Raw genomic sequence first — 13843 nt, forward strand, 5'->3', positions numbered from 1 at the left:
GACGGAAACGAGGGAGTATGTCATGTTGGCACGTGGAAGTATATCCCCGACAGAGAGAGGCAAAGTGAGTGCAAAGACCTGAAGCAGGAGTATGTGCCTGACATTCTCAGGGAGCAGGGAGGGGCCAGTGTGGCAGCAGCCCAGTAAACAAGGGGAGGGGAAGTGGAGATGCCTTCAGGGAGTTAGCAGAGTCTGGGGAGGGTAGCACCTGTGTGGTGCACAGTTGGAGTCAGGCGTCTGGAGACATGAAGAGCTGGGGGCAGGGCATAAAGACTTGGAGGCCCCAGCTGCTGGTAGATAGCCTGAGGCTGGCTGAGATCACACCAGAGTAAGGGCGGACTGAAAGCAGATCGGGGGCAGGAAGAAGATGAGGACCAACCAACATGGGCACTGGTGAGCCATGGCCTGGGTGGTGGGAGGAGGAAGGAAGTCATTTTTAAAGAAAGGGAGTAATCAAGTGTGTCTGTAAAATGGTGCCACATAGTCCATATACTGGGGGTTGAGACTTCACTGTGAGCTTCAGCGATGTGAGTGTCGTTCATTAATGAGATGAGAACTAGGGACGAGTGGGAGAGGAAGCCCACTCAGACTCAGCTGACAGAGACGGAAGGTCTGAAGGCACCGGCACGTGCAATGCTAGATGTAGGAAGACAAAACAGGTGGAGCTGGATGGGAAGTGATTGCTCCCTGTGGGCTGGGAGAAACAGCTGCAGGTGCAAAGGATGGCCAGGTCCCTAGGAAACCCCCGGTGTGCAGGAGAGAGGGAAGCGGTGTGGGAGGCATGTTAATGAGAGATGGCTTCCTCCCTTAGGAACATGACTCAACTGTGGTAAAGGGACACCAGCCAGAGCTGTAGGGATAGATGTACCAAGGTGGGCAGCTGTGAGGTTGCTGGGATGTCTGTGATTGGGAAACATGATAAAGATGCCCTACGTTCTCTCTGCCTGTAGAACGGGATCATGGCCAACATTTCAATACTGATGCACACAAGAAACAGAGCATCAAGCCCTCCATAGGGACTCCCATGTTGTCCTCTTACAGCAGACATTCCCACCTCCTTCCTGCACCCATCACCTCTGTGATGCCTGGCAATCCCTCATCTGCTCTCCATATCTATGATTTTGTCACCTCGAGAATATTATACAAATCAAGTCAAAAAGCATGTGAATTTTTAGGATTTGCTTTTCCCCTCTGGGCATAATTCTCCAGAGATTCAGTCCTGCTGCAGTGTCTGTCAGCAGTGCATGCCCTGGCACTACTCACCTGTGATCACCCCACCACATGGGGATAGCATGGTTTGGCTGTCTCCCTATGGAAGGACACATTGTACTAGGCTGGGTAATGGGCCTCAAAGAAAGCAAGTCCTAATACCTGGAATCTAACTCCCATAGATGGGATCTAGTTAAGGATCTTGAGTCCTGGGTTGTCTGAGTGAGCCATAGATGGAATCACGAGCATCCTTAGAGAGGCAAAGGGAGACTTGACAAAAGAGGAGGCACTGTGTCCATGGAGACAGACTGGGGTGATGTGGTCACAAGCCAAGGGAGGTTGGTGGCCACCGGGAGCTACCAGAGGGAAGGGATACACCGTCCCCCAGAGCCCTGGGGTCTCCAAAGGGAGTACAGCCCTGCTGACACCTTAGTCTCAGTGAAGCAAATTTTGGGTTCCTGGTCTCCAAAACTCATGGAGAACATGATTTTGTTCCCATAAGCCACCAAGTTTGTGGTAAAAGAGCAGGTGCGCACACAACAGGCCCCCCATTCCCATGTCCCTCAGACTTTGGAGTCTTCCTGCCCTGAGAAGATCAGGGAAACTCTGGCATTTCAACCTAGTTGACTGCAGGCAGCCATTGAGTCTTTATTATGACCATTCCCAGTTCTCCAGGCAACACATTAAATTACATTTCCTGCAGGAAGAACCGTGTATCCATGTCTGGCCTATCATATGTCACACTCTTTTGTGTAATACTCTTTGAACCCACTCCCATACTCAGGCCTCTGTCTCCTACCAGTGCGAAGAGGTAATCCCCTGCAACTCCCCTGCATGGGCACCTGATCATGCATGGAAATGATCCCACAGCTCCACTTGGAGTACACTGGAAATCCGCTATTTCCAAGAAGTAAACACGGATGATAGACGAGCAGCCTGAAGATCACTGCTCCCAGTCATGACAGTATTGTCTTAGGTGAAGACACTGAAACCTTTTCTTGAGGGTTCTTAGGGGTGGGGTAAGACTATTTTCCTCAGACAGGTGGAGCTGTTTCTCTTGCTAACAAACACAAGATACTCACCTCATGAGGAAACACATTTTCTGATGATTTTCCCTTGCGTTCAACATATCCTATTTCCTGCATATACCCCAGACAACCATATCTGATATCAGAAAGGTTCTGTAAATGCCCCCACATGGCCACAGTGACAACTGCATCAGATATCTTCCAGCATGCTATCCTCCATCACTCTGAACTCAGTACAGAACCTGGAACATCACCATGTCATTTCCAAAGCCCACTGCAGCGGCCCAAGAGGATTCCTGAGGCCTAACGACCAGTGGCCCAGAGATTGTGTGGAATTGGAAGCCAAAGACTAATCCTGACCGGCACCCTCCCTTACACCCTCACTCAGACCTTCGGGGAGACAACTGCACTGCTGTGGGTTCAGCGTCTGGAGCCTCCTGGGACTTAACCCTAACACTAACCCAACGCCTAACCAGAAACCTCAACTGAATCCTAACCCTATTTTGAATCCTAACCCTACACTTGACCCGCACCGTCACATGGACACACACTGCAGCGGTAAAGGGACATCACGAGACTGGAGTCGCTTTGGCCCTGGTGACGTCCCTGGACCGAACCCTAACCCTAGCTAACGGTCTCCCCCCATGGGGACCCAATACCAACATCTGACAACACCACGTGTCTGGGGTCCATAAGCAGTGCAAGATCACTATGCCTAAAACCTGAAAGCTCACCATGTCATTTCCCAGACCGACTGCAGCTGCCTGAGAGGATTCCTGAGGCCTCCCCAAGCAGTGGCCCATACAATTTTCTGGCTTGGAAACCAAAGACATACCCTGGCCAGAAGCCTCCCTTTTGCCCTCAACTCAAACTTTTGGAGAAAAAAACTCCAGTTTCAGCCCCTGGAGCCTCCTGAGACCGAACCCTAACACTAAAACTAACGGTAACCAGGACCCTCAAAGGAATCCCAACCCTGTCTCCAACCTACCCCTACACTTGTGCCTCACTGTTGCATGAGACCTCACTTCAGCCCTGGAGGGATTTCAGAAGACCAGAGTCGCTTTGGCCCTGGCGACGTCCCTGGACCCAAACCAAACCCTAGCTAAGGCTCTCACCCAAAGAGGACCTAATACAAAAGCCTAAAAACACCACGCACACGGGTTTAATAAACAGTACGAAAATATTCGGCATGGAACGTGGAATATCACCATGTGATTTCCAAATCATGCATGCAGTTGTACTGGAGGATCCATGAGGTCTTCCGGAAGGATGGCCCATACATTAGTCTGGCCTTGGAACCCAAAGACTAATCCTGACCAGCACCCTCCATTGTTTCCTCCATTCAGCATTTCATGGAGACAATTTCTCTGCTCTGGGTTCAGTGCCTGGAGCCTCTTGAGACCTAACCCTAACCCTAACACTTACCCTAACCCTAACCCTAACCCTAACCCTAACCACCCTAACCCTTACCCTCATCCTCACCCTCATCCTCACCCTGACACTAATTCTCACCCTAATCCTAAACCCTCCCCCTCCCCTTCCCCCTCACCCTCACCCCTAACCCTCATTGTCTTCTCAGTGTTTTAGGTAAACATATTTTGCTCTTTATAGACCAAAAATTTAGTGATCCTCATAAATTCGTGGAGTCTAGTTACTAGTGGATCTGAGGCCAAAGACTGTGCTTGAGCATGCATGTTCAGCATCAAAATGATTCATACTTGCCAGGGGTTGTTCCGTGCAGCTTTTCTGTAACATTCGTAGTATGTAGGGCTTGACCTGTTGGCTTGCTCCCTTTACTTGGTGTGATTTAGTGAGTCACAGGTGCACCAGATGAACCTCTGCTATAAAGGATCATAAAAACTTCATTGTCTTGAGATGACAGTTTAGGAGGTGCTAAAACATGTCTGGAGGGCAAGGTGGGGGGAGGTTTGTACCTCCACATAGGCGGGAGAAGGTTACTGGAGAAAGTCTGCTCAGAGACCTGGGAAGACAGAGGAGTAGAGGTGGCATCCAGCCCCTGACATGAAAAGTAATGTTTTCAGATCCATTGTAATGAAGACAGAAACTAAAGCTGAGCCATAAGCTACAACCGATCTGACAATAAGTCAGGGGAAAGAATAGCACAGACATATTTGAACATGTGTCAACTAAAAGAATGCCAGAATTCATAATAAATTGATTCCAAGTTAAAAATATTCAATAATAACAACAATAAAGAGATCTAGAGTCAGAACTGGAACAGATCTCTCAACAGGCTTTCAGTCGTGACGGGTTGTCCCTGACTGTACCTCATCTTCATATGTTTGGATTGTGAGTGTCACATAAGAAAGCAGACCTGGGTTGCCAGAAGCCACCGGATTCTCTAAGAAGTCTGATACTCCACTCCTGGATAGAAGTTTGTTGAGAAACCCAGTTGGAGTAAGCTGTCATTTCCAAGCTGTCACTTTATTCCTCAACGATCTTCTTTTACACAGCCTGTGCTATGGGCCTAACCAAAGGTCAAAGCTACATTATCTATGAGTGGGACTCTCAGTTTTCTGACTTCAATGGGTAGAGAAGAGACTAGTCTTTCTCCCTCAGAACATAATTCACATCTACAAATACCCAATCTTAAAAAGAAATGTTACTTATTCAATTTCAAGAACTCATTTTTTAAAAAAAAATAAACATTCTCATAATTATAACTAGCATTCTCATAATTCTCAAGTAAATTAAGTTCCTTTTACTGAAAGGAACACATTTCCTTAAGAATCTAAGAATGATTAAGATGGGCTTTTGGAAACAAAAAAACACCAGAGACGTAACACTAAGATGAAAGAGAATGTTACTATGTTTCAACCCTAAATGTTAAATAAAGTTATAGATACATGTTTTTGAAAGAAAGAAAATGTGTAATGTAATTTTGCTATAAACAAAAAAGACACTGGAAATAGAAGCATTTTGATGGTAGCTGTTTTGTAAATATGTTTTCTCCATCTCACTGAGATTAAAACAAGAAACAGGCAATATAACCCTCATGCTCAAAGGAAAGCACCCAGAAGGGATGGCCGGGTGCACGGGAGGCGGGTCAGGGTTCAGACCGCAAGACAGTGCTTTGTGCAGCTTTGCGTGCCATGTGCAAGCTGCAGGAAAAAGACTGGACAGTGGTTCCTCTGTCCCTTTCACAAGCTTTCAAATTAGTTACATTTACAATTGGAAGTTTACTATAAATCTTTACTTAAGAAAATAAAACTCTCAGTTCTTGAAATGACAAAAGCTGCCATGTCCAAAAAGCAGGGAAGAGGGTGAAAAAGTAAGAAACAGTTGAATGATTTGGTGAACTTGACCCACCCCCCTGCCCCCCGCCCACCATCACCACTGAAAACAGAAGGAAAGCCGCGAGGAGAAAGTGCCATGATGTGTGACTTTATATGTGATTTGTGCCCGGGAAGAAATCATGTCTACATCTTGCCTGCTTCCTTCTTTTAGCATCTTACTTTGTTGGTGGTCCATGAGGTTGTCCCTTTCTTATCGAGAGAATGCACAACTACGAATTCTCTATCTCTTGCCAACCCCTCTCTCTCTCTCCCTCTTTTTTCCTTTCACTTTCAGGGTTTCAGGGTCAGGGGTCAGGCAGGGTAGATCCCAGTGTATGCCCACTCTACCACCTTAAGTCAGGAGACTTCTCACCCATCATCCATCATGCTGCAAATCTCAAGTACTGGAAACTACAACCCGTGGGCCAAGTGTGACCACCACCTCTTTCCTGTAAGTAAAGTGTGGTTGGACCAGAGCCACACCCCTTAGTTATCTATGCTCTGTGGCTGCTTTCAAGCCACAATGTGAGTGTGGAGCAGTGGTCAGAGAGACCGCAGAACTCTCAATATTTTCTGTTTAGTCCTTTACAGAAATTCTGGGTTGACTCTTGTCGTAAAAGAAAAATATTATGTCACTCCTTTGAGGAGAAGGCTGCATAGTGCTTTCTGGATAAAATCCAATCTCTTCACCCGGATGGGCAAGGGCTCCCATCCGTTAACCCAACCTCCATATCTGTCCTCCTCTACTTCCCCTGCTTCCTGTCTAGCCACATGATGGAATGTGCTACAAGCTCTACCCGCTCTGGATGTTGCAGTTTTCCAACAAAGACCTTCTTGCTCCACGTGAAGTTCCTTCTTCATGCTGCAGACGCAGCCCATGCCCCCCCACTTCAGACATGTCTGTTTTCCCTTCACCCCCAAGGTCTCCCAGAGCAGCCAGGGTGCTCACTGCACTTCTTTATGTCTGCTTGCCTCCTCTCCAGACTTGACCCGTCTGATGAGTAGGCTCTGTGTAGACATGAGGCAGCAGGAACCAGCCGCTCCTCTAAAGTATTCACAGCTTAAAATTACATAAAGACTATCCTGAGCATGAAGTTCCCTTAACATGAAGAGAATAAATGGCTGTGTAAGCTCTTGAACATAAGATATTCCCACTAGTTCATTTCTGCATTCAGCAGTTATTCAGACCCAGATCTAAACTGTGACTCTTCCCTCAGCTGTTGTTGTCTTGGGAGGTCACACAGTGTCCCTCAGTTTGAGACTCATCATGACTAACACCCTTCCTTCCAGTTGTTGTCTGTTGTATTTGCTGAACAAAATAACACATAGCATGCCACTTTCTAGAACCTGGCACATAGAGGCCCTTGTTAAATGCCAGCTCTGTGGATAAGATTAGGTGGAAGGGAGCTTTCAGATTTGGTGACAATGTCACTGAGGCATAGGTGCTAACTGTTGACAGGCACATTTCATCAATGACTCCCACAGGAATGCTCGTCCTCACGTGTCTATAGACACTGAGACCATCCTTTGAAGAGAAACATTCTCTACGTCATGTACATCATAATTTTTCCAGGCTTTTATACTTGGAAATTCTGAAAAAAAATACCTGAGTGGGATCAAGAGAGTTGACTCACATGTTTTGATCTGGGGTAAAGAAGCCGTGATTCCTGTGGTTTGTGGAATTTAACTGCTCTACCAGGATCCTTCAGGAGTATGTTGTCCTACCTCCAGAAGTACAACCAGCTCCTCTCCTGAAAGCATAATAAGCAGTTCTATTCACTCACTGAGAGACAAGAATTCTGCCCACCTAAGCAATGCTTTTGCTGTAAATGCAGAATGACACTATTTATCTAAGTCTTACTTTTGAAATTACTGGTTCACATAGTTCATTTTCAATTTTTTTCTCAAAGTATTAAGGTCATAGCTAATGTTGATGGCAGCTTAGATGAGAGGGTTGTTTTTTTTTTTTAAGAATTTTTGTGCAAAAGAAATTTAAAAAAAAAGTTTGCCACAATCTTTAATGTCTCATGTTACAAACTGGTAAATTGGAAAGACACGCACTCCCCCTTCCAGCCCCACCCTAGCTAATGACCAAGGTCTCCTACCTGAAAACTGTTTTTCCCTCCATTTTTTAGACATGGCATTTGCCAGCCGACATCTCCATCACTCAGGTCACACAGGTGACAATACAGCCTGGGGTAGTGTGGACAGTGAGGCAGCAGCAGCAGACCTGAGTTCTAGACCCTCTCTCCCTCTGTGTCTCTGTCTTTGTCTCTGCCTCTGTTTCTGTCTCTCTCCTTTCCTCTCTAATTTTCACATTATCTTCCAGATGTAAGACAGGGGCTTGGGAGGGCATCTCCTTCTGGACAAGCACTGTGGCCTCCATGAGCTTACTTACAACAATTTACACATCTGCAGCAAGTGAGGTGCTGAGGTGAGAACCCTCTTACAGTATTTTGCTGATACTTTGAATACATGACCATATGTCTACAACTCATTTCTGAAAAATCATCAGTTACACAGCCAACACCAAAAAGGACTTCAGTTTCTGTGGTCTGTGGGCTTTGGAAGGTGGGGGTCTACATGCTGGAGGAAGCTGGTTCTGCAGCAGCAGCATATGTGTGGTTTTCAGGCTGACAGTGGCTGAGTCTCCACCCTGCCAGGCCCACAGCCAGTCCTAGCTCCCTTGTGGGAGCCAGGCCTTCGGAGCTGCTGCAGCTCCTTGTACTTTTCTTGGGGTAGGACATGGTAGCTTGATCCCACAACACGGCCACCACGCACAGGTTTGTGTAGCGCATGTGTGACTGGCTGGCAGGTGGTTGTGCATAACCAGGAATGACTCAGCTGTCATGAGTCCCCAAAGGCATAGGTAATCACTTCTGTTCAGATTCTCCAGCCCTGCATTGGAATACAATCTCAGAAGATAATGGGGATTCACAGTAGTTTTGTTTTGCTTTTTTCCTTGTCATGTTTGTACCAGGCTTTGAATCTGTTGGGGGCAGAAATACTTGTGTTCACTCTAGAACACTGTGGGGCAGTTTCTGGGTTCCAGGTGCTGTTCTGGGTTCTGGGTGTTGGAAAAAGAGTGGCTCACTTCTAGAGCAGGGTTGCAGGTGATGCACACAGGTGAGACTGCACCCCCCCTCCACCCCGTGTCTGCACCACCTGCACTGGACTGGCACCTAGTAGGCATGAACGAATTAAATACCAAAACAAAACAAACAATGCACCTCCACTACTTTTGAAATCTACTGTTATCTAATTTTTAACTAACTTAAATGAATAAACTTCCTGTTCATCTTGGCAAGACGCACGATCAATTTACAAACATTTCGAGCCAAAATATAGTATAGTGCCAAGAGAAAAGAATGTATTTTATGTGCTGGCTTAATTTTTTTGCTATCATTTAGTGATTTTAAGGTAATGAAATTGAGAAGTCTGTGTCTCTAAGAGTCCTTTAATGTCTTTCTCCATTTTGGAAAAAAAAGTCAATGTATCTTCTATCGTAGATAAGCATCAGCTAACTAATGATGACAAACGGAAGATTTTGAAACGGACTCCACCTGTGATATATCCCACGGGCACCACAGATGGCGAGCTGTCAGCACACCAGGCAGGACCGCCACATCTCACACTTGGAGGAGCGTGTGGTACATCTCTCCATCCAGTTCACACACACCACTTCTACAAGCCTGTAAAGGTGCAGGGAGTGTCACCTGGTGAGGGTGGACTCCAGGATCATGACGGGGTGGATGATAAGAAGGACCAAGGACACAGATGAGCTAATCTGGGCTGTGAGGTGGTGAGTCCCCAAACACCCCATGAGCCAGGGGCCCGGGACTCCCTGCCCTTCACTCTGTGGGACTCCCCTGGGTCAGGCTGGCTCTGGGCTTCCTGGTGGCTATTTTCAGGCTCTGTGAAGGCCTGGGCCCTGCAACCTCCTGCATGAGGCTGAGTCAGCTTGCCTGCATTGTTCTTTCGTGAAGGCCTCACGTATCTTCCTCTTCAGAGCGGGCTACCTCTCACCTGAGAAGAGAGCATTTTCCCGCAGAGGGATTGGTCCCACTTTGGGGCCTATTTTCCACAGAGTGAAGCCTGGCCACTTACTCCCAACCAGAACTGCCTGGGAGGCTGGGCAGGGACCATTGTTGTTCCACTTCCGCTCTCTGTGCTAACTGTGGGACTCCGCCTGCCCCTTAATGTGAAAGGACACAGGCCAGCTTTACAACAGGTGATACTACCGACCTCATGAGAGAAATAGAGCCCTGAAAGCAGCCCAGTTGTTGATTACACCTGACCCATTAGAACTTTTTCACATGTCTCAGACTTCTTTTCTATTGGGCAGCTTCGTTGAGAGAGGAACATGCTTAGGAAGCGAAGGGCCCAGCAGCCCCAAAACACATGCGTCTGTGATGATCCAGGCCACGCCTCCTCCACGTGGCTGCTTGTCAGGGATGTCCACTCCTTCCCTCAGTCTCAGCTTGGACACCTCAAAAGGCTGTATTTCAGAATCTCTCTAAACAGCAACTTCCTATCGTAACAGTACACGTTCTCTTTGGAGGGCCTTTGATATATAGAAAAAGAGTTATTAAAAAATTATCACCACTAAAATTTTGTAAAGTATCATTCCTGTTTTTTTAATCATACATAGAAATGTAAAATCACACTACTAATAAAATTACAAATCCTCTTTTTTTCCACTCGTGAACATTAGATCATGAACATTTATGTGCATTTAATATATCTGTACATCAGCAATTTCCATGGCTAGATACTCAATTTAATCCTATGCTATGATCCATTTAAATGATTTCTTCTTTATCATAGTAATAATGCTTTCAGTGTGTTATTATACTTATATATAAACCATTCAATCACTTGTAATCTTGCTGACCATTTATTTATCAGTTAGCTATATATGGCCTAAGCTGATGTGGTTATATGTTCACATGTTTATCCCAAATAAGAGTATGACACAGGAAGAAGTGTGGGCTTTGAGACAAGAATGCCCTCCATCCACAATCCCCTTCCTGCTACAGCTCAGCCTCAGCATTCTTACACGGAAAATGAGGACAATGCCATGTGCTTCATGATGATGTTGTAAAGCTTACAAGGGAAACTGTAGGTGTGTGCTTAGCAGAAGGCATGGTGAACACAGCTGGGTCCCCTCCCTGCCCCTAGGACAGACGGTCAGATGCCCCTGAAATCCCATTCACAGGATCTTGTGTGCATTATGTGTGATTATGTTTTCAGCAAATACATCTTCCCTTTGGGTCACTCTAGGCTGCCCTACAGCCCAGCTGGCATTCCTGAGACCTGCAATGGGGAGGGAAGGAGTTGGGGTTAGTGGAGAGTGACCCTCCCACCTGTCTGTTCCCCTGCTGGGTTGCAAACAGCTCACACTGCCCTTGGAGTGCCTAAAGAAAAGGGAAAAGCACTTCCAAGCTTCATCCAGCAAGTCGTTAACTTGTTGGCACAACCCTCCCCAGTCACACATCATAACCTGATGCTGGATCCACAGCCAACAGGCTCCCGGGAATGGGATGCAGTTCTTACCCATGGGGAGTTGGCTCTCACAAGGCCAGTGGACATAAGCAAGCTATTGTGTAATGAGTAAACATTAGTTAAAAATTAAAGAAGAATAGAACAGGTGCTTAAGCATGTTTCCATCACACGTAGCAGTGGCTGGTGGTGGCCTACACCACAGAGCAGCAAGGTTCAGCTGTGGAAACCTTGCTATCAGAGGCACGTTCCTATCAGAGGCACGTTGGCCACAGTTGAGGGCTCCCTGCAGTCCCTCAGTCAGCACTGTTCCACTTTCAAGTACTTTCTAAATTGGGATTTTCTTGAGGAATGTAGAACAACTCAGTCCAGTTCCCTATTTTTCAGATGAAATTGAAGGAAGCCCAGATACTCGACTGAGTCACTGAGACCTCGTCCATCCATCCAGTCTTCTGTCAACCACAAAAGGTGAAAAGCAGTAGAAGCTCCTGTGGTGGCAGAATTTGGATCTAGCACTGCTGACTGCCATCCTCCATCCAGCCCACCTGCTCACATGGAGGCAGCTGGAGTCTTCGTCTTATTGGGGGATGGATAGGAAATATTTTTACTTTTGTTTTAGTATCTTTACTCTTGTGCTTTTTGTGCAGGCAAGGACCAACAGCAAAGTAGTTTTCATTTACCTTACCATAATGACAAGACCCCATATTTCACACAACTGAATTTTTTGGATCCTGTTTATTGCATTATGGTGCAGTTTTACTTTATTCACAGTGACACTTGAACAGGTAAAGTTCTAGTTTTAGATCAAAGTGAAAGTAGAAAGGACAGAAACACTGACCCACAAACAAGATGGGTGTGAGTTGTTTACTTCATTTCTGCCTGTCCTGGGTCACATTCACCTCTGCAGTGCCCAGCCCCACATCTCACTCACTCATGCCTCCTGCAGTGTCTTACATGTCTTTGGTAGCAGGGTAAAGTTGGTCCCGAAAAATGAGTGCCCCCTTTCATTTTCTTGGCAGTATTTGGGAAGGATTGACATTAATTCTCTTTAAATGTTTGGTAAAACTTTTCCGTGAAACCATCTGGCCTTGGGTGTTACTTGGGAAATTTTTGATTAGTGACTCAGTCTCCTTTCTTGTTATTGATCTTTATGATATGGTCTTGGTAGGATGTATGTTTCTAGGAATTTATCAAATTTTCTCCAGGTTATCCAACTTGTTGGCATCTATCTGCTCCTAGAAATTTCTCTGTATTTCTGCTCCTAGGAATTCCTTTGTATTTCTCTGTAATGTCAGCAGTTGTCATATCTTCTTTTTCAGCAATAATTTTATTTTTTGGTCCATCTTTTTTCTGAGTTAGTCTATCTAAAAGTTTGTCAATTTTATTTATGTTTTCAAAGAACCAGTTCTTAGTTTTTTTATTTAGACTTTTTAGATGCTAGTACTATGTACTATTTTATACTCGTGAAAACATAGCATAGACTACCCTTTATAACACAACTATGTAGTCATATTCCCATTTTTGACCTGAGCAAGTGGCATTTTGGAGAGATTAAGCAGTTTAAGGTTATCATATCTTTAATCACTGAGGGGATTTGGATTTAAATCTGGGTCTGTGTGATTCAAATGCTTATGCCTGTAACCACAGGTGTTATTATATCACCTGTATCAGAATCTAGATTCTAATCCAGGTTTACCAAACTAGATTTTCTGGTGGCAGGCCTGGGAATATTCATTGTAACAATATCCTTCCTGTCTCATAAAACATCATGGCGGTTTCTGTCTCTGTGCCTTGCATGCCTCCTTCCAGTTCAAATGCCTCCTTCCTTTATCCATTGGTGCTTCAAAGACCTATATCACCATCTTGATAATGCCCCACCTCTCTCCTTCATGGGTGACCTGTTGGGAACTCATGTTCTTCTGTTTCTCAGCTTTTACTTTATGAAGGGATCCCATCATCTAGTAGCTTCCTGAGGAAAGATGCTGTGCTTATCCAAGAATGCCTTTATTCTAGTCTTACACCAGATTGATGGTTTGGCTGGGTTTAGAAAAACAGATACAATTGCTTAGAAATTGAGGCAAAGTTCCATTTCCTTATTATATCTAGAATTGCGATTGAAAAAATTCAGTGCAAGACTCTTGATTGTAGGTGACCTTCTTCTGCCTTGAAGTTGTTAAGATCATTATCCCCAATGCTCTCCAATTTTACAACAATGTACTTTAGTGTGAAACTCCTTTGACACTCATTTTGAAGAGCCCTTGATAGGTCTTTTTAACCTGGAAACTCATAAACCTCATTTATGGAAAATGTACTTGATTTTTAAATTGAGCTATAATTCACATAACACATAATTTGCACATTTCATAATTCACAAGGTTGTACAACCACCACTACTTAAATCCAAAATATCCTCATTGTCCCATGAAGCAGCTCCTGTCCCATCAGAAAGGGTCTGTCTGGAGCTAGTCTGAAAATCTCTACAGATTTACCTCTGCTGGACATCCCATGTCTATCAATGGAATCATGTCATATGTAGCCTTTTGTGTCTGGTGTCTTTCACTTACATAATGTGTTCAGAGTTCATCCCTGTTGTAGCACAGATCTTACTTCATTCCTTTTTATTGTTAAATAATATTCCACTATATTGGATACAGTATATTTCATGTATCCACTCAGCTTATAGACATTTGGGTTGTTTCCATTTTTTGGCTATTATGAATGAATACTGCTATGAACATTTATGTACAAGTTTTTGTGTGGACATGTGTTTTCAGTTACCCTGGTTATATACATAGGAGTAAAACTGAT

The 13843-nt window shown here is 45.1% G+C and overlaps 1 long non-coding RNA gene across 1 annotated transcript; it reads left to right on the top strand.

The window, feature by feature from the left end:
• The first annotated feature begins 418 nt into the window (after positions 1 to 418).
• Positions 419 to 604, top strand: LOC121044539 (uncharacterized). The gene is made up of 2 exons (XR_005797335.1): positions 419 to 465; positions 505 to 604. It is a non-coding gene; the product is annotated as an uncharacterized LOC121044539 (long non-coding RNA).
• Positions 605 to 13843: the final 13239 nt, after the last annotated feature.

The sequence above is a fragment of the Herpailurus yagouaroundi genome, unplaced genomic scaffold (genome assembly GCF_014898765.1).
Source record: "Herpailurus yagouaroundi ecotype Mexico unplaced genomic scaffold, PumYag 188, whole genome shotgun sequence".
Taxonomy (NCBI): Eukaryota; Metazoa; Chordata; class Mammalia; order Carnivora; family Felidae; genus Herpailurus; species Herpailurus yagouaroundi.